This window comes from Thunnus thynnus, chromosome 6, assembly GCF_963924715.1.
Source record: "Thunnus thynnus chromosome 6, fThuThy2.1, whole genome shotgun sequence".
NCBI lineage: Eukaryota > Metazoa > Chordata > Actinopteri > Scombriformes > Scombridae > Thunnus > Thunnus thynnus.
This window is the reverse complement of record NC_089522.1, coordinates 5,971,831-5,998,507: the sequence shown is the minus strand read 5'-3', so window position 1 is coordinate 5,998,507 and position 26,677 is coordinate 5,971,831. Positions and strand designations below refer to the sequence as shown.

The window sequence follows — 26,677 nt, the reverse complement described above, 5'->3', positions numbered from 1 at the left end:
CTTCTAAAACCACATCACAGCACCCATCGGCCTTCCAGTGTTTCACATGAAATCGCGTTTGCAATCATGCATATTCATTTAATGCCATGTAATAATCTCCATTTCGGTTTGTTTCCCCTTCGGCGTTTGTGAATTTGCAGGGATTTGCGCACTGGCCCTGCTGCAGGCAGGCAGGCATACACATGTGGAATGTGGAGGGAAGCACCCGCCTATAACAATAACACCACACACAAAACATAACCGGGAGGGACACGGCCTGTGTAGAAGTTGTGCTGAAATGCGAAATGCCATGTGGCCTCTCCGCGCGTAAATAAGGTATAGCATGGAAACAAAGAGAAAAGCTGCATGATTTTTTTTTTTTTTTTTTTTTTTTTTTTGGCCCATGTGCAGCAGCTAGCTCATAACGCTAACCGAGTGCATTTCTGTCACATAATCTAGCCAGTCAGTCCTCTCTTACCTGATGTGGCATATCAACCTTCACTTTGTGCAGTAGTAGAGGCAGAGGGGGCCCCAAATGTTGGAGCCAGGTCGCCAAATTTTCCGAGCCAGTGGAGTTGAAGGGTGGCTTTTTAACAATTTCCCCACGCTGAAAAACTTTTCCTCGGTATAAAACAAAACTGTCAACAGAGAAGAAAGGAGGAGTGAATTAGGCAGGCCTATCTAACGGTCAGTCTCGGGGCTGGGAGCTGGGTAACGTTAGCCCCGATGACGTCCCGTTATTTCTTGCATGGACACACTGTTACGCCAAACGTCATTCAATAAATCTGGCAATTCAATAGTTGCTTTGCTAAAGCAGAGGTAAACACCAGAACAAGACTTCAAGACATTTCGCCAATCATTTCAGATCTTCTAGGAAATTCGGCCAACAAGTTACACATGATGCAACACTTCATAAACAAAACTTTTTATAATTATAGCTAATTGTTCACACTTCTTGCCACTCTCCTCCGCTGCCTATTGAGATTGAAGTTAACATGTCGGTTAGGATATTGACCGAATAGAAGAAAAGAATCCGAACCATTAGTGAAATGTCTTAAGTCGTGTTACTAGATTTGTACATTTGCCAAAAGGCACGGCCATATTCAGTTGCCACATTTCTTAAAAGGAGTTTCGCCGTCCCCTTTCCCTACACATGAGAGGACATCACCGGGGCTCGGACACTGGCTAACAACAACGCCATCAGCCCCAGCAGTTGATATACGAACATGTCATTTAATGTTCACACACCGTGGACATTATTGCGTTACAGTAGCGGCGCGGCTGTGAAATGGCCTCTCTACAATGACATTACGCCGAGGCTGAATGGATACATTGTTTGTGTCAGCGGCATGTCAAAATACTGCAGCCCGCTAGAGAGCAATAACAGCAGCTAACGCTACGTTAACAGCAGCACACTTTACTGGCCTGAAAAGCGCGTGTGCCACTCGGCCTGAAAGCACTTCTCAGAAAAACGAAACGAAAAAGAGCAAAACTACAATGCTATTACACTGTTGCAACACCTTTCACTACAAGGCGAACACCGAAAGGAACTGAAAAGTGCAAAATAACTTACATTAGTCCATGCGAAGAGCAACGTAAGCAGACACTGTGTTAGTCCAGTTTTTTAGATCTGTATCAACATAGATGGACAGCGCTTCTCCATAGTCCCGCCCCCACATTTTAGCAGTCAGGCATATCTATACATATATATAATCCTCCCAGTGTCCAATCACAGCTCTCCACTCGGTAATAGTGTTGGTTCCCATTGGTCGAGACGCTTATCAGTCTCGAGCTGAGTCTCCAGCTGTCTCCCTACCATATAGGGGTGTGTCGTGACGTAGCAGACAGCCTGATATATAGTAAACAATTTCGTCCAAAATAACAGTTAATACAACAAAACAAATCACATAATTACACAGAAGAAAATAATTTATCATATATTCTGGCGCTCGGGATGTCCAGGGCGTTTTCTTGTCTGCAGAAATGGAGACAGAAGAGATGGTGAGAAATGTCACTGAAGTTATTATCATTTTTGGTATATTTGTGTGTGTGTGTACATTTGTGTTTAAGCATTAAATGAACTTTGTCACTCCACATATCTCATTGTAAATTATTTATGATTTACCTATACATAATATATGAAAGTTCCAGCATCCTCTCTCCTCTCTCTGATCTGTCTGTCCTGGAAACTGGTGGTAACTGATAGTATACACATACCGAGAACATAAAAGGTCAGTGAAAACATTTCCTCTAACCCACTAACTAACTTTGTCCATAGCGTATAGCGAGACATCAGAGCTAATTTGTCTGCTTGGTGGAACACTTTAGAGGGATGATGGGGTCCTGTGGTGCTATACTATGTCTCCCCTGGGGGGTATTATTATAGCTCTTCAATCACCACAACACCGACTCTGTAATTAGGAATGATTCTCCTCTTATATTCATTTCTTGTCATTTCCTTGGATGTGTCAGTGCATTGCACCAGCCTGGGGGAGCTGGACTTAGGAGTCTTTTTTCATCAAGGGTATGCCAACTGAACTTTAGGCCATTTGTATCTTACAAGGATCTAACTTATGACCTTTCAGTATCAAGAAGGTCCGTGTTGGCAACTAAGTAAATCCATAACTTGCCATTTCAGGCTATAGCCAATGATACATATGAGACAGGCAACATTAGCCCTCTCTCACAGATGGAAAAAAGGCAACTTGAAGCCTGCTCATTGGTGGCTTTGAGTTCTCGGTGAAAGGATTAGAGTGTTTCAAAGCTTGCTTTCTGTGCTTTGTGAAGGGAGTTTTAAAAGCTATTCTCACCATGTGATATACAGTATAGCTTGTTATTTTTACATATCGAATTAAAGTATGTTGTGACAGTAACATATCAGAAACTACTTTATGTCATCACACAAGCCCAGCTCTTGGCTCTCTAAAGTAATGTGAATGAGTTCAGAACTAATGTTGTTTCATGTATAAGAATACTGTTTTACTTGCTTCTCTGACTGGATAAGGTTGTTGTCAGGCAGTGGAGATGTCTTCATCATGAGTGGAGTTTGTTACATCAATATGATTATCACATTTGGCTGCATGGGACATCTACTCTGGCTAAATGTTGTAACTTCTTAAAATGTATGTGTATTACTATACTTTAGTATACTATACTATATTCTGTTAAATTGTACTATACTATGCACTATACTCTTCTAAATTATTCTATTTTACACTGTTATATACTATACTTACTATAACATTATACTGTTGTATTGTACTATACCCTATACTATACAAAACTTTACTATACTATATTATACTATATATACTGTATATCATACTTTTTATACTTTATTATACTCTGTGCTCTGTGCTATACTATACTATACTTTATTATTATTATAGTTAATCTGCATACTGTTATAGCATACTACATATACGATACTCCATTATGCTCTTATATTGCCCTATACCCTACACTATATTATAATGTTAAACTAGTGTCTTTGAGTATCTTGAAAAGCACTCTTTAAATAAAATGTATTATTATTATTATTTTATTATTATACTACACTATACATTACACTGTTATACTGTACTACAGTATACTTTACATAATAAACCACTAAAAGGTTGTAACTTGTTAAAGGGTCAGTTCACCCAGATCAAACAAACAAAACCCAACATATTGTATCACTTTTTTACTCACAAACAAAATGCCATTACCTCAATTGTATTGTGAGGCAGGTACCTTAAACCCTGGGCAAATAAAAATAAATTGATCACATGGCTAGATATTACTACTGGTAAATGCCAAATGTGTGTGTGTGTGTGTGTGTTTTCGTGTCAGAGAGAGAGAGAGAGCGATTTGGGTCAAGTGACCCTTTCTTTTCTTTTTTATTCTTTTGTCCAAGCTCTCTGCTTCTAACGTTAACGTCCTTGAGGCTAATTGGGACTAATCAACTGCTGCAATCATCATGATGTTAATCTTGTAAGATTGTGCTCTAAGTGCCTAAATATAAATGTCAAACACAAATGGTTACAGGCAAATATATTACAGTCATACAATGGTAAACATGTAGTTTAACCAAGAGCTGTCATGGCTTAAAAACCTTTCTAACTCCATTAAATGCACAGCGTGGTTCTGTACATCTCACACCTGCCTGTCCCCTCAGGGTCCTGTAACATTTTTTTCTTTGTGCTAAAAGCCTCAAGTGTTAATGACCATCAAACACAACGATTTTACCATTATGCACAACAAGACAACAGTGTTGACTAGGTTATTATAGACTGAATATACGAAACGAAAAAGTAACCATATGTGTATACACTGTTTATATACTCTATATTCAGATGTGTATGTGTGCATGATGTTTTTCCTTGCAGCCTGCCTGTGTGTGCATGTGCTGGAATCTAGGCCATCCCTTGTGGCTTTGTGTCTGAGAGGCGGATCAGTCTATATGAGGGGCAGCCAGGCATATGGGCGTGTTTGTGTGGGAGCATGCGCACACAGGACTACATCCCTCTGTGTGTGTGTGTGTGTATAAGAGAGAGAGAGAGAGAGTATATACTGTATGCGGTGTCTTGGTTGTCTCGGGGTGTTTCCACTGTGCAAACACACATCAACGTAACAGGAACAGGAGGCACTCTCACTTAAATTGTACATACACAGAGACACACACGTTCTCTGTAGCTCTCTCTTCCTCACTATCTTCCTTCCCGTTCCCATACTCCATCTCACTTCAACGCCCCCCCACTCCCCACCCTACCCCCCCTCCCCCCCAAACCAACCCACACACACATACACACTACTCTCTCTCCCACTCACAGGGTGAGTCTAGGAAACAGCTGGAAAAGCAAATAGTCGCAGGCAGGCCGAGCCCTGGCCCACTGGCTCTCACACATGGCTGGACCTTTACTTGGATGAATGCAGTCCTCACACTGATTTTTCAGCTGCAGTCAAAAAGCACAAGGAGAGGCGCAATTGCACAAACCTAAAGGAATGCTGCAGCAGTTGGCAAACACACTCTTTGATCAACTCGCAGTGTGTGGCGAGAAGATTGGTAGCAGTGTCATCCTCGTGTGCCACAAGTCTCTCAGGGATATTTTAGCAGCTACAGCCACACAGAGGATCACACAGTCCAGTTGAGGGAGTTGTCGCAGGAACAACCAGGCCCTTCCTCGTCCCCCTTTTATATTTTTATGCTCCTCAGCTCGGCCTCTTCTTCTAACTCCTCAACAATGTCATCATCATTTTCCAACATCAATAAACTTGACCCATATTCACAACAAATGTGCTGCATTCTTTCCAATCAGACATGAGTGAATTTGATAGCTGAGCAAAACTGGAACATGGGGTCAGTAAGTCAGCAAATACTGCACACCGCATACACTAAGCCCTGTTTTCAGCTGACAGTCTACTTTGATTAGAATCCATAAGATTTGAGGCCATGATATCATATGTTTTAAGTGTTTGAGTAAGGATTACGTGCACATTTTGTAATAGATTACATTAATATGAAACTGAATTAAATAAATAGCGGATTGCACGTCTTTATCACTTTTGTTGTTTTCACTTTATCCATTCAGGGGATGCGGTTAAAAAACAGTTTAAACTGAAAGTGAATGTGTAGCATGTGTATGGGTGTGACCTCCCAAAATCAAAAGGATAAACAGAGCAAAACAGAGCAGCATTCAAGATGTTGTCCATTTTGCCTGTAATGTACAGTACCAGTCACCAGTACTACAACCACTACTACAACCTGTCCCGACTACCTAATGATCATTTCATCTGTCAAACACTGACACGAAGCCACACATTGTGTCATTGCACTTTGACACATTACAAACCCAACGAGTATTTAGCTCATGTACAGCAGACATCACCTGTTGGACGCTAACCACCATTGACTATCTGTCTCTCTTGAGGACACCGCTCTGTTCTAAATCCCAAGATCAACGGCACAATAAAACAGAAACTTTTGACCACCACGATCCCACTGACTCTGCAGTCCACTTCATGGAACATAAACACCAAACCACAGATTTTATTTGTTTGAAACCTTTGAGGCCAGTCTGTTTTACTTCATCATCACACTACTTTTATTTCATCTTTTGTGTTAGTTCCCGTACTTGTGCTTGTGGTGTGCTTGTTTTGTACGTATTTTTATTTTGATTATTCAGTTGGTTACATCTTATTACTATCATGCGGTTGGTTGGGTGCTCTTTAAAGTTCATTGTTATTCTTGTCTTGCACTGGCACTACTTTAGAGCTTTTTTTCTTTGATTTTCTATTTAATCTGTCAATATTTATCAAATGCCAAAGTCATTGTGCTGATGTCACTCTTCTGTCTTTCCTGTTTCTAGGGGCATGTAAGCAATTATGTGTTTGACATTTCCTGAGGAAGTGATGCAGCATAAATCACCTGTGTAGACCACACATTAAGACTTTCTCGAAATTTCCTTTCACTTGTGCACCCTCGGAGCAATTAAACATGTTTCCATTTGTACTCAAGGGGATTCCACTTTTTTTTCCTTTGCTGCCGATCCAAAATAAAATCTGACTAAATACCAATACATGTTGCGTTATATCCACTTGGCCGAAGGGGGAAATATATTTGATGGATTATTTCCACTCATTTTAGCTCTTCAGGAAGCGTTTAATGTGAAGTGGCTGGGCTGAGGAGAGGATACACACCCTGCACAGACGCTTCGAGTCTGACTGAATACAGCCCACTGCACAAAGCTACAGTCATAAATCAGCTCTATCATAACACACCACCTGTGTATAGCAAGTGTTAGCAAAAATAGTTTCCGTCAGTGTCCCTACCACTGAAAAGAACAAAACAGTTTTTCATGAAAAAAAGAAATGGAAGATTATAAACTCCTTTTTCTTTATCTGCAGAAAAAAGGAACACGTGGAAATACACTACTATTCTACACATTTTGGCTGTGGTTGGCGGTACTTAACCCAAACTGATTCTTATACTGTATCTCACTTATTTTAAGTTGGATGAGTATGCATGAGTGTTTGTATGTTTTTATTAGTTAATTCATACAAACATGTTAAATATCACCAAATTTTAGCCTCTTTAAAATACACACACACATATATATATATATATATATATATATATATATATATATCAGCCTTCCAGATCTTCATATGACCAAATGTATGCAGACAGTTAAATGAATTGTATATTGTATAATTGTATATCCTGGACAGAAACAGGAGACAATCGTCAATGTTCTCTATACACAACAATAAATCTGATAATGAGCACATTTTAAAAGAAAAAAGTTGTGGAATTCCTCTAGATTGAGGGCTGATAACAAAACTATGAACCAAGTTCAGTCTATGCTCTTACAACAATGACACAATAGCTGTGAGATTTTTACTAAAGCTGCATCTGAACAATGTTGAAGAATGGAAAAGGAAAGTGTCCGGGCAGTGGGAGAGTTGACAGAGAGGAAGAGAGAAAAGACAGAAAACAGAGGGAGAGGCTGCAGACTGCAAACGGATGAGACAATAGACTGCCGCGTCATCGTTCGACAACCCTGATCAATGTCAGGCTGTTGCACAACACCAAACCCCCCTCTCCTTTTGTCTCCCTTTCTTGCTTCATTTCTTACTGCCCTGCATGCTTTCTCTCTCTGTCTCGCTCTGCTCAGTCCACACGGCAAGAGTAATTCTTGCTGCAGCGAAAACAAGAATCATGGAAAACTGCTACAATGTGGCATTAATGATGACGAAAAGCTTAAATGATTCATGTTATCAGTATTCAAATTGTTTGCAGTCGCTTAAAGTTTGCCCGTCTAGCGTTTTATTTCATTTGGTCTTTTTCTCATTTGGGGAGAGATTTAAAGAAAAATGACAGGGTCAGGGTGACAGGGTCAGGGTCTGCCTCCTTTCTCTGCTTGCTGTTTTCATTCCTGCCACCCTTCCTTCTCCCTCTGGTCCCTCATGACCTCTGCCCTAGTGGGATTTGCCACAAGTGGTGAAGAGGAAGCCCAAATCACAGCTTCAAATTAATCTGTTGGTGATTGGAAACACTGAGGATCCCCCACCACAACAAACAGAAAGGAATTGCATGACTTTTGAAAACACAGTTGAAATTCCAGTTTAATTGGTGGGCTCTTCTACACAAAGATGTCTCAATTTTCCTCTTTATTTATCTAGTATCATCCTCTCAATACATCCCTCATCATGGAGTTGATCCCGTGTTTCATATGACGGTGTAATGTAATGCTCCTCAGGCATTGCGTCAGAACCCAAAATGGATCCTCACATGACAGGAGTGCCAGTGTTAGAGGCCCACGTCCCGAGACGACATGCTCAGCAACTGCTGCTATAATATAAACTTCATGTATAAAATATGAGGATTGCCTTTTTAGAACACAGAGCAAGCAGCGCTGCCTGGCAGGGTAAGACTTTTTTTTTTTCTGAATGCATTTCTGAGTGCCCCCTATTTTTGATTTTTCGTGGAATTTTTGTCCACTTTTGATTCAATTTCAGTGAACTATGAAATCATACACTTTGACTCCATACCGGCAATTTCCTACCACTGAGATTTCTGTTTTTGTGTCATGTACCACACATCCCACACTTGTTCCCCACAGCTGGAAACTGGGAGCAGGTCTCAAAGAAGAGAACGGTGCCATTCTCCTTTCAACCACTTCAACCATTCTGTCTTCAACCTACCATTGTGGAGGGTTTTTTTCACCATATTCGCTATTTTATTTTTTGTTGACACAGTGGTTTATGTTGGTCGGCATTTCCTACCACAGCTGGCTCTTCTTCTGTATTCTGTGTGCTTCTTGTTTTCTCTGCCATTTTTCATGCACTGAAAAGTATCACCGGTCACGTTCACATATCATTTAACAGTTGTCAAGTTTATGTTTTCATATTTGACATACGATCAAGGTTTAATATAACAAGAGACATTTTGCCTCTTTCATGTTAGATTTCCACTGAAATGTTTTGGGCGTTTTATATTTCAAGGATATTTTTCTCCGTCAGATCACACCACAACACACACACACAAATCAGCCACAGATCCTTATTTTCTAGGAATTAGTCCCAAACACTGCTATTTCCTATTTTACCATTTTCCAGAGCGCACAAACAAGTTCCTCTTGCCACTGTTAACAACAAGAGACAGTTTCAGTGCAACCACTATGGATTACATTTTAACGTTACATTTATTCATTTGCTAGACAAGGTACAATAGATGTCTCAATGCACAACTTTCCCTGATCGTCATGCATAACTCAGTTTTCTAGCATGACCAGTAGTCCATTCATGAGCAGACGCATGTGACACAGATCACAACATCCCAAAGCACATGCTTAGCTGTAGGGGTTAAACCCTAGAGCACCGAGCATGTGACTGCACAATCATACATGTGGACAACAAAGCAAGGGCAGTGATATGGATTGTTATTGAATGTGTATTTATGATATATTACTGATACTTATTGCTCATTAGCATCTATTAATATTAATCATATCAATCCAGCTGGTACTGTTTAGCATTGGCAACATCGCTTTTGGTTCTGTACCATTGAGTTTGAATTGAACTGATCTGACCTGATTTTTACTAAAGCTGAACTGAATTGAATTGAACTGAATCTCATTTGAGTTGAGATTCCACACTAATATCAACAAATATATCTGTCACATTATTTACATGTGACTTTGAAATGCTTTGAGCCTGTTTTGCTTTGTAAAAGAAAATCATTAATCTCCAATAGTGATTTTTATAGCTTGAAACAACAACAATTTTGATAATCAACTAATTATCTATATAGTTTTCAAGCCAAAATGTCATTCTCTTGCAACATTCTCTGGTTCCAACTTTTCTAATGTGAGGATTTGCTGCTTTTCTCTGTTTTATACAATTGTAAATTGTACAAAAAGTGTTTCAGACTGTCAGTCAGACAAAAGAAGGCAATTTGAAAACCTCACCTTGGTGTAGTTATTGGTATTTTATACAATTTTCTGCCATTTTGCAGATGAAAGGATTCATCATTTAATCAAAACAATAATCCATAATGAGAATAATCATAAGTTGCAGCATCCACCTTATTATACCTTATGACTTTGTTTAGCACTTCCCAAACACTCTGAAACTTTCTGATTGTCCAGCAAGAGGAATGAAAATGTCTTTTCTTAAGCCTATGCATGTGTGGGAGCAGATGGCAATTGTGTGTCTTTAAGTACACTGTTTGGATGGAAGGATGGATGCATGATTGCATGAGTTTGGTTTTGCATATCAGGACATCTGTGTGTGTTTGTTTATGGCTGAGTTGTTGGCATTTTTCTACAGGTTAGCCCTGGAGTGCTGAGGTTATTCCCCTGCTCTGCCTTTGGTAATACCCCAGTAAAATACAAGCTGTTTTAGATGTTTTGTTCTCCATCCAAAACAACAGGTGCAAATCTGTACAAGCTCAACTGCTTTCTGCATTATCCTGCATAATTTGCCCAGAGAGAGGGAAGACTTAAAAAAAAGTGCAGCTCTTCTCCAACTGCACAGCCAAACTGAAGACTGTATGTGTGTGTGCACAGCGTGTGTGTCCCCTGAAGTCACGTGTGCATATACGTTTGCGTCCATATGTTTACAGTTTGTGAGAATCTGTGTATTTCTGCTTTGTGTGTGGTGTGTGTGTATGCGCATGTGTGTGTGTGTTTAGATCTCATTTAAAAAAAAAAAAAAAAAGGAAAAACATAAACTGGCAACCCTGACCATACTGCCTCGGAGCCAGAGTTATACATAGAAAATTACACACTGGTGTGCCAACCCCTCCTGACTCAAGCCTGCAACAACAGGATACAAAGAGACACACAGACACTTATAGAAACAATTCTCCACACAGATGCATACATTAGACATAATATAGTACATGAAATGACAAAAACAAGATGCCTATTGATGCAATGTTCTCTCTTTATTTTGTCAATAAACAAACAGCACTTTGCCCTTTACATCCTGGCGTCATATTTACACCACCGATGAGGGTCTGCTGCTGCTGCTGCTACGTAACCACCAAACTGTTACGCAATGCAAGCCGACCCGATTTTAATTTTTTAAACTCTGACTTTTAAAAAGCTGTGAGGTAAAAAAAGGAGAGGCAGTATTGTTGGAACTCTCTGGGCAAAGCAGTAAGCTTCCTGACATGCCGGGCATGGGAGAGGGCAAAAGGGAGATGTTTGTGTGTGCGTGTAAGTGTACTTGAGTGACAGGGAGGGCAGACAAGCTCAGTCAGTCTGTGAATACATGTTTAAAGTGATCTTTAAATGGACAAGTTTTAGTAAAAGCAATTGAGAGCTGAGGGGAAGTAAACAATAAGCTCGTGTGTAAAAGTTTGACTAATTTAGCTTACATTTGAAATGTGTGTTCTGACAATTTGACTGAGGAGAAAGAGTAGAAACAGGACTAGTGAGGGCCCCCTAGACAGCACTGTAAGCTCCCTGACCTGCCTTGGGTAAATGTTTGACTAAGAGAGTCCCTGCTTGCTGTATTTGTTGCACGCTAGTGTGCAGAGGAGGCCTGAGAAGGGGAGGAGACACTGATGTCACCAAGAAATCAGACACTGGGATAAGCACGCACAGAATTTACCTAATCTGAACTTCTCAGAGAATCCTATGTAATTACTTTATGTATAGCCGCACATACTGCACATACATTTTTATTTAGTGGTGTGTACTTTTGTGGTTTCTTATTTACTGAATCATTCCCTTATGTACTTACTCACCAATTCACTGTACACTCACTCTTTTATGTGTTTATTTACTTACTTATGCACTTAATTTTTTGCTCACTTACTGTATGTACTTAACTACAGCAACTGTGTACTTATGTTTGCATTCACTTAATACTTACATTATGTAATTACTCGACTGCATACTGGACTCACCCTCTTTCATCAATTATGTGCTTCCTTTAGCTCGTCAGTTATGTATTTTCTATAATATTCACAGAATGCACTCCCTTATTTACTTATTACCAGTAAGTCTTAATCCTCTTGGCTACATACCCACTGATTCATGTGCTCAGAAAATAGAAAAGTTTGCAGTGTGTCCCTCTGTTATGTATATGTGTGCTAATTTCTAATTTATCATGGTTGAAAGAGATTAGGTTAGGTTATTTTGAATCTTGCAATTCTTAAACTGTGCAATTATTACAAGTTTCTCCCAGTTAACAAGAGCATTTTAAAACTACAGTTGACAGTATCTTTGCTTTCCATTTCACTTTACAGGCTATAACAGGCAGAAGTAACTTGCTGTGGTTACTCTGGTTTGCTTTCAATGGGATGAGATTGACAGGAGGTGGTTCCTGAGTTAACCACTGAGAATGTTTGTTATTGGTTGAAAGATTTATTTTGGAGATGAAACTGGACACACGGTGAATCGGAAACTTCAGCTTGTTTTATTTACCCCTCCAGTCTTTTCTCAGCTTACAGTGTTCCCAAAAGTGTGGGCGGTGAATGGAGCTTTTTGGAAAATGTATGTTTAGTGCCAGATATTAGCGGCACGGTAAAAGGAAAGGGACACCTCTGCTGCACACAGAGTTGGGGTTAATTAAGGTTTCATTTTTGTTCTAATGTCCCAACAGAGTGGTACTTCAGCTGACCTCAGGAGCACTTGTCCTGATTTGACTTTCAAGTGTCACATCAGGACAAGCATGAAGCATGAGTGGAAGTAGGGTACAGGCATAATCTGGGTAAAAAAGACAGAGGCCTACAGTAGCTGAACAAAATTATATCCAAAATATACACAGTGAAAAAAAAATCATAAAATTATTAACAGAAGTCAGTCAGTGAGGCAGAGTGCAATCGAAAATGTAGCCCTCATCTGAACTTAAAATAGCTTGGAAGGCACCTTAAATAGTCCTCATTTCTTATTCAGGTGCGCTTTGAAGTGTCTCTTGAGGTTAGTACTGTTCCCTCCAGCTATTTTATAACCATGCAGCTTCTCTCCCGAGATGACAACACACTCACTCCTTCTTTGGAATTATAAGTGAAGTGTGTCCAAATATCAGCCTTCCAAGTCACCATGCATTTTATCCCCCACCCTCTGATGTTAGCCAAGCTCTCAAAAATGTAGGGTGTGTAGCTCCAGCACTGCTGGTACTGCAGGTTCTACAGGGAAGAGGAAAATGTGGGCAGTGTCCAGTGACGAAGAGGCACAAATAAACATGATTGCTTGCATATAAACATCTTTTATGGTTTAATCGGCTGTCATCAACTCTCGTCTTTTACATAGATTGATTTTATACAGAATATAGTTAGTTGTTTGATTTTAGCCATGCTAGCAATGTGGCTCTAGAGATGGCAATGTTAGTCCACCACTTTGGTCCAGACTGAAATATGTCAACAAATTGCCTTGAAATTTTGTAGACATTCATAGTCCCCAAAGGATGAATCCTACTGACTTTAAAGCCATCAGCAATTCAGATTTTTTACTTATCCTGTAAAATATCTCAGCATCTACTTATTGGATGGTCATGAAATTTTGTAAAGCCTTTATTTGTTCTGAGTGGATGTATCCTAATGACTTTGATCATCCATTGACCTTAGCGTCATCAGGAGGTTAACATGTGGTTTTGTGTGAAATGTCTCAACAACTTCTGATTACCGTGAAATTTTATACAGACAATGTCCCCTTAGGGATTAATTGTAACAGCTTAATGTCCCACCTAGCACAATCATCAGGTCAAATTTTTAATTTGTCCAATATGGTTTATGGCCCAATAGGCTACCTGCAAACCTAATTATATTCCCAGCTGCCTCAACTGTACTAATTAGTGCAAATTAGCATATGTTAGCATGCTATGAGGCGACCATGATAAATATTACCAGCTAAATATCTGCATGCTAGCATTGTCATTGTGAGTGTGTTACACTAACATGCTGACGTTAGCATTTTGTTTGTAGCACTGTGCTTAAGAAACGCCTCAAAGAACTGCTAGCATGACTGTCGACTCTTAAGTTTGTTTATTGCCAAATTCCACTTTTCTCTCCTCATTATTGTCAACAATATTATGAAGACTTTAGTCATATTGAAAATTTTCATAATCTCAACATCTTCTTTGTCTTGGCAAACAGGTAAATGAAAAACATTTGTCACAGTTTTGACAATAAATCACCAAAATATGGACAGTTTATTACCCATGGCCCCAACACAAGTCAAGAAACCCAATCTGCTACCCAGTGTATGTTCTCCTGTTGATCTGGATCAGTTCCTACATACTTATGTTGTTTTACCATGTGATCACTCCACCACAAAAAGGGTTCTGCTATGAGGCAACAAGCCCAAAACGTCATTTTCATTTTTCAGCCCTATGGTGAACCCTTGTTATTAAGAGCACCGCAATGTACCATGTATATTATTGGTGTCTCCTCCTGCTGTGTCTTTCCTTGGCTGTACACAGTGGCCTGGTTGTGACTGTGACCTCACATGCTCCGATTGAATCCTGCAACCTGACTTCAACCTGGCAGAAAGGCAGGGACAGTGTTTATGTAACACACACAGCCTCAGATTAGCACCTTTGGACCCCTGCCCCCTTCTCAGCCCCACTCTTATAATCTTTCTTGATCTCAGTTTGACACCTCTCTCACTCTCTCTTATTCCGTGGGCAGGATGTGGTCACATGGTGACCCACATCTAATGATTATTTTTCACACCAACTCTCCACCTGCTGGTCACTCTCCTGTTTTCTTATCCCCTCTGATTCTCATGCTTTCTTACTGAAGACCAGGGGCGGCCCGTGGCATAGGCCACACAGGCGGTTGCCTAGAGCGCCAAATAAGGGAGGGGGCACCAAATGAGTGGGACCTGTTTTTCTTTTGTTTTTTTCTTACCAACAGGTGTGCTTGCTTCTTTACAGCTTTTGGAAACACACACTTGTTCTCCCTTCTTGATGTTTTTCCTCTCTTTTTCCCCATTGACTTAAATGGGTTTTCATCTGGTTTGATTTTCAAAGCCTTACTGGTTGGTCAGTTTTCGCCTGACAGCCACCAAACTTCATGTGCTACCTCAGGCCATGCCACGCCGCCAAACACTTGATTGAATGGCACCTTGAAACCCCCTTGCCTTTTTGTCAGGAGGACTGGGAGGATTCTGTCTGGGCTGGAGGTACCATTGTTGCATGCTATTTTAGTGTGAATTCATTTTTGAAGTTCTAGGACCGGAGGAACTATTGTTGCACTTTTTGGGGGCTCCAATCTAAAATATCACCTAGGGCACCAACATAGTCAGGGCTGGCCCTGCTGAAGACCACACTCTATATGTGTCTTCATATACAGAACTGTATATGTGCAATCACGCACACATACAACCACCCCCCTCTTTTTCCCTCAGTCCCCCTGGGCAGTGACTGGCCTTTTCCCTCAGTGTTTCCAGATATTCTCCTCTTCTCCTTGTTCTTTGTTGTTCCTTGCATCATCTCGCCCTCCTGCCTTTCTCTCCCTCCACAGTGTTTCACATGCAAAGTCTCTTCACAGCAATTCTGTCACATGTGATCTAGTCACTCAGTGTCCTTGCTTCACGCCTGCCTGGCTGTGGTGAGAGCCACCCTGTGTAAAGCAATACAAAAAATAATCAATTGAGTTGTGGTGGAACAACACACCACTGCCCATGAATCCTATAAACTCTTATGTATGATAATTAACATGATACTCAAAGATTAAGCTATTTACTTAATTTTGATCTTGTGGTGGTCATAACTACTGTCAATCCAGTTTGACTCAGACAATTTCATTACTGTTACCTTGAGTTATCAAACATTTTGTGTTTTTTGATTGCTGCATTGTTGCTTAAGAGTTTATCTTGGCTAAGTCTGACTGTCTGAACTTCAGTCACAGTTGGACACAGACACGGTGTGCCCTGTTATAGACAACATTTAAAAAAATCACAGACAGTTAAGAGGAAAAGTACTACAAGCACTACAAAATTGTAATGTGTTATCCTGAGAAGACTAATTATAAGCAATAATGGCCACTGCATTTCTACTCAGACATTGGTGCAATATCACTGAGGGGACTACAAGGACGTTTCAGCTACTAATCTAATAAAAACATGATAATGGAAATACAACATTTCACAAGAACTCACAATAAATAATCCTTTCATCACCGTGTTTAATTTGTCCCAGGACTGTCCTTGGTTCCTGCATGGCTGCTTGCTGTCACACTAGTGTCCTGTATCTCTGCTCTCTTTTGTTCCAACTGTCTCATCTTGTTACTTTTTCTGCTATAGACAATATATAGAATAGAAGGTTGCAGTGGTTTTTTAGAGTAGCATTATTAGGTGCTTAAAATTGGGGTCTGAAATTAACACCTGCCAGCACACAAAATAATGTGTGCTGGCAGGTAAATAATAAATAAAGTGTTGAATGAAACTCTAACATCTATATATATATTAACTTAATGTTAATGTTAACTTAATACATATCAGATCTGCAGTTACTGATCATGTAGCATATAAGAACCTGGCAAATTAGTTATATAAGTTAAAATTAAAAGTAATAAATGCATTAGATTGTTTTGCAGGGTGCTCTTTGATTTAAAATTCAAAGGAAGCATATATAACTTTTGCTGAAATTATTATTTTTAGATAATGGCTCACTCAATATCCTTGCATTTCCCATGACTCTCTTGAGTTAGTCGATTAATGACATCATCTTCAGGAACCATGAGTGGAGCAGGACCAAAAGTATGGATGTGTTTAGAGACAGATACTGTGCTCTAAGATGTCGCCCCATTCATTCCAGTGAAAGTTGGCACATACTGGGCACATATGCCAAAAAGCTTCTTCTACATTTTTGGGACTGTAGAGGAAGAATATTAGACTTCTTCTCTGGCTGAGCCAGCTGACAGCCGTACACATGCATGGCATAAAAATAATATACTATTCTGGCCTTTGAGTCTGTTTAATTTTAATTGTACCTGATTGCTTAAATTGAGAGAATACACAATAATTTTTGGCAGGTTGTGACACTCAGAAAATAATATTATGAATTGTCAACGGGAAAAATTCTTCTTGGGCCCCAAAACATTCACGCAAATATCAATTTAATCACAACAATTACAGCCATGATTTTGCTCTGGATTTGGCTGCATAATGTGCAACAATAATGATATAATAAACTTAACAAATTATAGATTAATTCTCGTGTTTTAATGAATACGTTGCAGTGGATACAATAACTCACACTGTGGTTTACTGAAAAGAAATCCATCTTAGCTTGTGGAGATTTAGGCTTCAGGTTTACAATTTCACCAGCCAGTGATCCAGAGTTAATATTAAATGCTGATCATGGTTATAAACAATGGCCTCTTTTTTCTTTATGTTGAGTTAATGAACTGAAGTGAACAGATCATACATTATTAAAGAGTCTGATAAGAGAGAGAGGACAATATGCAACAAAGGTAGAAATCAGCATAATTGATGTCATTATGTAAGCTCTGTACATGTCTCCTGTAGCACATTATGCCACAGAGCACCTACAAGAGGAATTTAAAAAATACTGTGGGAAACTTTGAAAGATTTGTTATTTGATAGCAGACAGGGGAAAGGGACAGAAAATGAGGGCAGAGACCAGAAAGAAGATTTCAGTATCCATGTTCAGTGTCAAAGTATTTCTTTTACATTGTCTAATTTGTAATGTTTGACATCCAGGTGAAGCTCTGATACAAAATATTGTCCCATAGTAAATATGAAATGCATAAATATCTACCTGCAAGTCCCACATCAAAATGCTCTCCACTATCATTCATGAAAAGCTTTGTATATGTAACTATATGCAATAATCCATAAGGTTAGTTTTATGAACTGTTATTTTATAACATCTGTATAAGTACAGTCATTGTAGTATGCCATAATATAAGTCATTAAATTAATTACAATAAATTGTAACCACGTGTACTTATACAAAATAATTGAATTAGATTTATAAGTGTAATACACACATAATTTATAAACATTAAATTCTAACCATATGTAAAGAATAATAAATGTCCCTAACAAGGTGAGGTTTTTATGAGCTACCTGTTTTAAATTTAGTTTCAATCTCAGTCAGCCTGACTAAATTTAATCGGAGTCACATACTGTACCAGGCACAGAAACAGGCCTGTGACCTATTCTGGTACCCGAACAATATTTTAAGAAGACACGCAGTTCTGTAACAGACAGCTGCAAAACACATGGCTGTTTCATCCACCCAGTGAATATAAATAAATAAATAACTATATATATAAAATTATATAACTATATAACTATATATAACCATATTTAACTATATATAACTATATATATATGTATATATATATATGCCTGGAGCAGTGTTTTCATTTGTTGTGGCCTTAATTTCTTAGGTGCCCTATTTTTGCAGCATTAAATTAGGTGCTAAAAAGCCAGGAAACAAAAGTTAGTGAGAGAAATAGCTCACATGAGAAGAGTAATGACCCACGGACAGAGAACATATTTGAATCCAACAGTGTTTTTTAAAAAATATGCTTTTATGGCTTTTTGTCATTTCTCTTACTCCATTAAAAGCTGATATTCTGCAGAGAAAATTTTACAATTGACTGAGTACATTGTTGGGAAAGTGAACATTTTGTGTTGGGGGACAGAGACAATTTAACACCAACTTTTGATTGAATATCATTAAATGAATACACTCAAATCAGTGTCTGTCCTGCTAGTTTTTTGTTAGTTTTGTGTGTTGACATTTTACAGATGCAAGACTTTTATCCACCAGCATCATTATGCATCCTCACACTCCAGGAGCCACTTACCAATGGGAGGCTCGCTCCAAAAAGAGCACTATTCAAACACCATGCAACACAAACACTGCTCATTCATTCCTGCGGAGCAGAAAGAGCTCTAAATCTGTCTGAAGCTGTGTTTTTGCTCCCAGACTCCCTCCAGGTGGGACGCCTCTGATAAAACCCACAGACTGCATACTGTACCGAGGAGAACTCCCACAGACAGGCTTATACTGTAAGCAAAAACTGAGTGTGTGTGTGTGTGTGTGTCTGGGTATGAAGAGGGAACAGCAAGACTGTCTGACAAATAAATCAGAGACATAAGAGAAAGCAACTAAGGCAAAAAAAACAAAAAAACATAATCAAATTAAAGATAATTCAAGAAATTCTCACAACTGGAAGAAGTGGATCTACAGTTAAGTAGATAATGTCGATTTTACCATTGTTGTAAGGTATACCACAATACATGATGAGTGCAGGGTTTGGTCACATGGGAGATGGTTACAAAAGGACAGCACAGATGAGATTAGTGATGGATATCACAGCGGTTAACTTGTGAACAGATGACAATTGTTTCAGAAAGCCACCATGACCTTCTGGGAAAGGGAAGCCAATCAATGTTGCCTTTCCCTCCCTTGTAGCCACACCATCACCAGTGTATACTACTGTAAATACTATTGCCTGCTGATTTCAACAGTGAGGCTGTGGTGTGTTGAAGTACATTACACTTTTTTCGGATTTCATCTGTGAAAATAACCAACTGGACTTAAAAAATGAAGAAAACCTGCAGAGAGTCCAGATATTAAGCGTTATTCCCAACTTTACTGTACTATATCACATTTCAAGTTAAACTCAATGGGTGAAGATAAAGATCCATAGTATTTAAAGGGAGTTAAAATATCTATCTGGCTACAAGCCTTATGGCAATACTGCTGCTATTGCATTGGCTGAAGCTTGACGCACAATGGACACAAAGACAGAATACTTCATGATCCCCTCCCGACATGTATTAAGACATGTAAAATACTTTGCTTGGAACAATAATGATGTGTGTCTCTTACGTTTTTTTCACAAGAAAAGTATAATTACCACATTAAAATCCTTAAAATGTCCTTCTCTCTCATTAAAAAGTCCAGAATCTATGAATATGCAAATATTTTTCATTTCAGAAGTTGAACTGCAAGACACAAGATGTCTCCTACTTCACTGTAAAGTTTCATTCTCAGTGTATACTGGAGGCTTCAAGTTTCCACATCACACTCGTGTAACTTGAATATTGGACCACGATTGGCTCCAAATTAGTCATGATGTCACAAATCTGCCTTCAGTCATAATGTCACAAATCATGCTCATAGGCCTGCCCCTTAAAATCTGATTTTCAGTGACCACAGATAAACTTTCCACTTTCAGCAGATGAATGTGAAAACAAACTCTGCACGTACATCATTCTGCACAGTGAGGCTCAAACATCCAACTGTAGGAACAAGCAGAAAAACATATTTTTGAGTGGAAAGGGACTTTAAAGGATCAGTTGAATATTGTGGGAAATATGCTTATTCACTTTCCTGCCAAGAATTAATGAGAAGATTGTTACCACTCTCATGTCTGTATGCTAAACATGAAGCTAGAGCCAGCAGATGATTAGCTTCAGTAAGCATAAAGACAAAGCTAAAGAAAGCTCCTGCACGTACCTCCCTGTAAAACCACAAATTGCTGTTTTACATTTTGGTTTCTGTGCAGATTAAATAAACTAGATCAAATGTGTTAATAAGTGAGCTTCAGGTGGTGGTAGTCATTTTTTTGTTGTCTTTGGACAGACTAGCTGTTTCAAGTCTTTATGCTATACTTTAACTTCAGTGATGAAGTTTTATATCTTGAATTTTACATCTGCTTGACGGTTGAGAGTTTAACAATACATAAAAACCACTAATTATTTTTGGCCAACCTAAAACCAAAATGATGCAGGTCCCTTCACTACTAAACTACGCAGAATCACTGGATCACTTCACCTGAAGAAACTCCTCTCTCAAAACGTAAAAGTTCATTCTTAACCTTGGGAATAGTAGCTTGACAAAATAATGTTAATCTTGAGTCATGATCTAATAAATCTTTCCAAACATTTACAATGATTTCTATTTTACTAGTTCCAGTTGTAATAATTTGGGTCACAACATCTCAAAACTGTCTCAGAGGCTTCTACCCTTGTCTTGTCTTGTCTGATTGGCTTAGAAAGTCTTGGGCTGTAATCCATGCCAGGTTAGGAAAGGTCAGAAGAACATTACGTGTTAATCGTCTCGTTTTAGCACTTTAAGACTTCCTTGTGGCCACACACTTCACTGCAAGTCTGTGGTGACTAAAAGCCCCTGATTAATGTCAGGATTTCAACCAAGATTAAAGATTTTCTATTTTTATTCCCCCAAAATTACAAGAAGTCAGTGTTTCCTGTTGGGGTGGAAAAGTATCTGGAGCAGCATTTAGACCATCATGAGACATTAAATTTCCACTGAAACACACAGTAATGAGGTTTCTTTGAGGTTGGCTGCTCCTTAAGGCAGGGTGTGTGACCCCCTGCAACCATTCAAAGGGAGGAAAACTCTCAGATACTCTACTGCCTTTAAATAAATAATTAATCCAAAAAAAAAAAAAAAAAGAATCCTTCATCTATAAACAGAGTCTACTGAAAACCCGTCTCATTGTAGATTTTACACACATTAGCTGTACCACGGTGGAAACCTCTGTCATATCATTAGTAGATGAGATGACTGTGAACCAACATCTAATATCTATTACCAGGCCAGAATCATACCCAACACATCATGGAACCAACGCATAATCTTAAATTTACATTTTAAGCCTAGAGGTATGGAAATTTTGTTCTGCCGGTTGTCACTCTTTGGTTCAGGCTAAAATATTTCAACTATTAGATGGATTGTCATGATTTTTTCTACAGATATTCATGGTCCGCAGAGAATCCTACAGACTTTGGTGATCACCTGACCTTTCCTGTAGTGCAACCAGATGGCCAAAGTTTTCACTAGTTCAGTGAAATATCCCTACATCTACTGATGTTTTTTTCCAATAATTTAGTTTATGACAAATACCTGCAAAACTACTGATATTCCCATCGGCCTAAGCTACTTAGTTACTGTGATTAGTATTGTATTAGTAAACTAAATGCCAACATGATAACTTTCCAAGGATATAAAATCTTGTGTCATAGTATTATAAGCCTTCAGACTCGTGAATCATTGTTTCAAGGCAAGGCTGTTTTCAGTCTGACTGCTTGCTTTGTATTGTTTCATGGAAACTATACTTGCAATAACATTGGAAATCTTAAAGAATTTTGTAACTGTGTGTAACATCATGATAAACGTAATGGTTGTAGCCCAAACAACACACATCTGAAGCCATGATCAACTAATTGATAGGATAAAGTAATGAGAGAGAAAACCGAGATAGTCAAAGTGATTAATCATGTTGTTTGATGCAAAATATTATTAGCATCAAACAACATGATTACTGTTTCTACCCACTGACATTGTAGCAAAACTGTTGGAATAAAGTTTATTGTAACACTGATTAACGCTGGTAAATCAACTACCATTCGGACAATCAAGTAGCTGAAAAACCTCATGGGGTCTTAAATATAAACCAGTTTCAGTGAACATAATTTCAGGAATCCAAATGTTTTAAGAAGAAAATGGGCTGAAAGGATCACCATAATACATTTAACAAGCCTTTAAAACCATTTATGGTTGTCACATCTTATCATATATTTACTATGGAAAATCACATTACTTTTGTTGCCTTCCTCCATTCCTTTTTTTACTGTAATTGTCTCAAGCAATACTGATGAGGCTCATGCTATTATCTTAATGTTCCAGTCTAGGATTAAAAGGATATTGAAAATGACTGGCATGACTTTTTAGGCATGATTTCAAGCTCTAGCTGCTGCACATAGGCCTGAAATGCTGATGCTTCAGTCTCTATTAAACCAAAGAGAGAAAAGGGTTCTTATACATTGCGTATGTCTTTGGATTGCTATTTTATCTTATAATTGTTTTACTAACACCATATGCTTCATTCAATGTTATACTGTTAATACTGTAACTTTTCAGTTTTCTGCTGCTGTTATTTTATACTGTATACAGTATGTTCTAAACTCACCCACTTTTATATTATTTACACTCAAGTAATTTTACTAAATATGTTCTAATGTGATAACTGTCAGTTGCATTTATCCATCTTGATTCATTTTATTCTTTGCTGTAGATATTATTTGCTGCTGCAACAAATATCTGCACAAGAATGTGTCATCCCATCTAATCCAAAGTAATCTGGTGATCAAATCTGTAGATATCAATAAAGTTACTATTATTATTTTTTAAAAGGTAACCTGACTTATTTGTAACTGATTCCTTTGGCTCTCCTCAGGGTGAGAGGAGTCCTCTCACTTGTTCCACTGACAGATAAAATGTTTCAAGTCAACATAATCTGAAACTGGACTAAAGGGAAATCCACTGACTCCCTGTGACCCATTGACCCGCAGGATGCTTGAGTCTTAGTCTGTCAGGTTTGAGACAGTGTAGCAGCGACCCTGAGCCAATACAGAAATGCCTCACCACTTGATTGACCGAAAACCTGCGGACCAGTGGGCGTAAAGGGTGCGGACAGAGACTCCAGATATTAAGTGTTATCGCCAACTTTATTGCACTATATCACATTTCAAGTTAAATTCAACAGGTGAAGCCAAAGATCCACAGTACTTCAAGGGAGTTTGTACCAAATTATCTATCTGGCTACAGGCCTATCTATGATATGTGATGCAGAAAAATAAATGCCATATACAGTTTCATATATAGTGAGTATCAAGTGTATTGCAAATGAAGAAAAATGTGAACAGAAAACCAGATGGATTTACTGAATATAAAATGAAATAAGGGATCAAGTGATAATAAGACATTATTAACTTTCTTTTGTATCCTAATGTGGCATGCAACACAATCTTATCTGGGGTCTGGTTGTTAATCAACTCCTATTAGGCAAAAATTGAGATTATCACTAAAATAGGATTTAGCCCAAATTAGACAGACTGGGATTACAGGAGGGGGGTGGGGGTGGGGGTGTGGGGGGCAGAGGGGGCAAGGGGGGTTAGACCGATTTACTCCTGTGTGTGGATGTGTGACTAAGTCTGTACAGCATGCATGATGTGTATCTATAGGTTATATTCACACTTGTACTCACCAATTTTGCCCTCTTTGAAGCCTCACACCATCTGTCAGGGACACGGAATGTTGGGAATCAGGTTATTTAAGTAAGAAAATGTTTCATCTATTTTATCTATCAAGTCTGGCTGCCATAGCCTGCTGCTACAAGGCCATATTCAAATTTCAACACTGTTCTTAGAGACTGTAATTGCTTTCCTTGTGGCCTTTCATAATTCTATCCGAGCCATATGATAATACACTTTTACTATATATATATATATGTATAGACTTGTAGTGACTTGAATCATTTTATATCTTTTATTGCAGGTAAAATGATTTGCTGTTGGCATGTTTTTAAAGGGGATTGGTTGTTTTGGATCACTGTGTGAAATTGTAAATCACATAGGTGTTCTCTCTCATGCTGGGAGACTGAAAACAAATAGCCTAGTCATACAATACATTTCTTTGTGTGGTTGACTTATACTTCCAGCATATGGGGTATAGGTTAACCCAACAGTGACATTCTGTACAATCAGACAGCCTTACATCTCCCTGGATTGATTTAAGTCACATTCCTGCATCCAAAGTCTAGCAACACATTGATTTACCACCAGTCCTTAGATAGTCAAATGTGTGTGTTTGTGTGTGTGAGAGTGGTCTGTCACAGGCTACTTTTGGGGACAAATTTCAGACTTAAGACCAGTTAATTGGGGACGGCTTGTCCAATATAGGACAAAAACCGTGTCCCCAATTTGGAAAAAGCTAATTTTTGGGTCAGTGGTTAAAGTTAGGGTTACGGTTAGGCAAGTAGTGGTTATGGTCAGGGTTGGGGTAAGTCTCCAGGAAATTAATGTAAGTCTATGTAATGCCCCCAGAAGTGACCATGATCTGTTATGTGTGTGTGTGTGTGTGTGTGTGTGTATGTGTGTGTGTGTGTGTGTGTGTACTGGTCTTTAATGGGGCTAAAGGAGCGCTGGGCCAAGTGGGAGTGGTCTGCTCACGTGTTAGGGATTGTGATGACAGAGCTGAGTGTGTGTCCATAAAGCTGTTAGTATAGACTAAGCTGTGGTACATCAGGTTAACGTATCCTCACAGCACCTCTCTGTTAAGCTATGGGTGGATGGAGCTGTATGGAGCAGGCTTACAGCCATAAAGACAGAGAGAGAGAGAGGCTGAGCCACCGCACTCTGTAATTATCCACATCTGCACAGCAGGGGCAAAAACAATCACACTTCTTTGCCTGTAACGCAGAAATTCAGCGACTGTGGTAATCTGAATGTATTGTGGAATAAATCGGATAAAACTTTAACCATCCCCATAAAGGAAAAAATGTGGCATAAATAACAGCGGAGCCATATAGAGGTAATCAACATTTGTGAGCGTATAGACATAGTCTGAGTAAAATATAAGAACATGTAATTGTACCTTGAGATACATCAGGACAGGAAACATGACACTGTCATTGACTTCACTATACAACCCAAATAAAGTGCATTAGTTTTGTTGAAATTATAAAAAGACACAACACAGATAGACAGATACATACAAACACACGCATACATACATACATTGATCCTCTGCTGCCCCCACGTGGCCATGGCCTGATCCACAGTGGGTAAAATTATGACATAATGTAGACAGAGATATAATACGCTTTCTTCTGTCTGTCTCCCGTTCTTATTCCTCTACATTTCTTCTTCTCTATTTTTATTGACCCTTTTACTTTATTTTAGTTTTAACTTACTTGACTATTATTATTGTTATCTTTGTTAAGGTTACAGTGTTAGTTGTTCAGATTCAAGAATATAAGTGTAAATACAAGAGCAAAGATGAGGTATTTCCCTCCATAATATATTTCTCTTCTGCTTTTTTGAACTTGTAAAATACTTACAAGCATAAAGATGCAAGTGAAGCATAAAGAAGCAAGTGGTCCAAACCACATCAGGTCACCGGGGCGTTCCGTCGTTGTGCTCGAAAAACGTGGCGTTTCGGCGATTAAGTACCGGATACATTAACATACATTACCCTCAACATAGAGCTAATTTAAGCTTCGGTATCTATGAGCTAGGTAGGAATTAGTTAAAGAGGGTTTTATGCCTACAGACTCAACAACACACCCAACGAGCTAATAACAGGTTTACGGAGACTAACCGTTGCACATATTAGCTAAAGCCGGCTAACGTCATTGTCAGTGTTTTGTAACGGTAACTGTGTCGTTGAACTACAGCTCAAGAAATCGGAAATTATAGCGGTTTACAATTTTACGATGTAGACAATTGCCGTACACAATTTTATAACGCTGACAAAAGCTAGCTCAGGATTTTTTCAGCTTTATAGATAAACAAGCCAACATGGCGGTACCATCTGGTCCCATGGTGTAATGGTTAGCACTCTGGACTTTGAATCCAGCGATCCGAGTTCAAATCTCGGTGGGACCTCATCCTTTTCCTCCATGTGAAATAGTGTAGCAGCAGCGTACTGTGCAGGTTTGCATGTGCATACGAACAGCAATCGCTAATACAAAGCGACGGCACAGTGGTAGAGTTTATTTATTTGTGCCTCGCCAAACAGTTTTCTTCACATGTTGCCCAAATGTCTTCTGGTTTAAAAAGGAGTTCCCTAAATAATTACAATATACCTTTAATAGATTTCATAGCAGGCAGTTTGACAAGCCAAGGCAGGAAAGCAGGTGAAATGAACAACATTAATGATGGCTGAATTCCATGTAGTTTTGCCA

The 26,677-nt window shown here is 38.9% G+C and overlaps 1 protein-coding gene, 1 long non-coding RNA gene and 1 other non-coding gene across 3 annotated transcripts in view; 1 reads left to right on the top strand and 2 right to left on the bottom strand.

The window, feature by feature from the left end:
* LOC137184080 (vitamin D3 receptor A) overlaps window positions 1-1,786 on the bottom strand; it is a 95,526-nt gene extending 93,740 nt beyond the window's left edge. Inside the window, exons 1-2 of the mRNA XM_067591413.1 lie at window positions 1,553-1,786; window positions 458-617 (exon numbers count right to left, since the gene is read on the bottom strand). The gene's annotated coding sequence lies outside the window, so the exon portion shown is untranslated. The remainder of the gene's footprint in view (window positions 1-457; window positions 618-1,552) is intronic.
* Window positions 1,787-14,679: 12,893 nt separating this feature from the next.
* LOC137184079 (uncharacterized) lies at window positions 14,680-26,413 on the bottom strand. The gene is made up of 4 exons (XR_010928615.1): window positions 25,832-26,413; window positions 23,978-24,008; window positions 16,080-16,217; window positions 14,680-15,541 (listed from the first exon to the last, which is right to left on the bottom strand). It is a non-coding gene; the product is annotated as an uncharacterized lncRNA (long non-coding RNA).
* On the top strand, window positions 26,307-26,378 carry trnaq-uug (transfer RNA glutamine (anticodon UUG)). Its single transcript has one exon. It is a non-coding gene; the product is annotated as a tRNA-Gln (tRNA).
* Window positions 26,414-26,677: the final 264 nt, after the last annotated feature.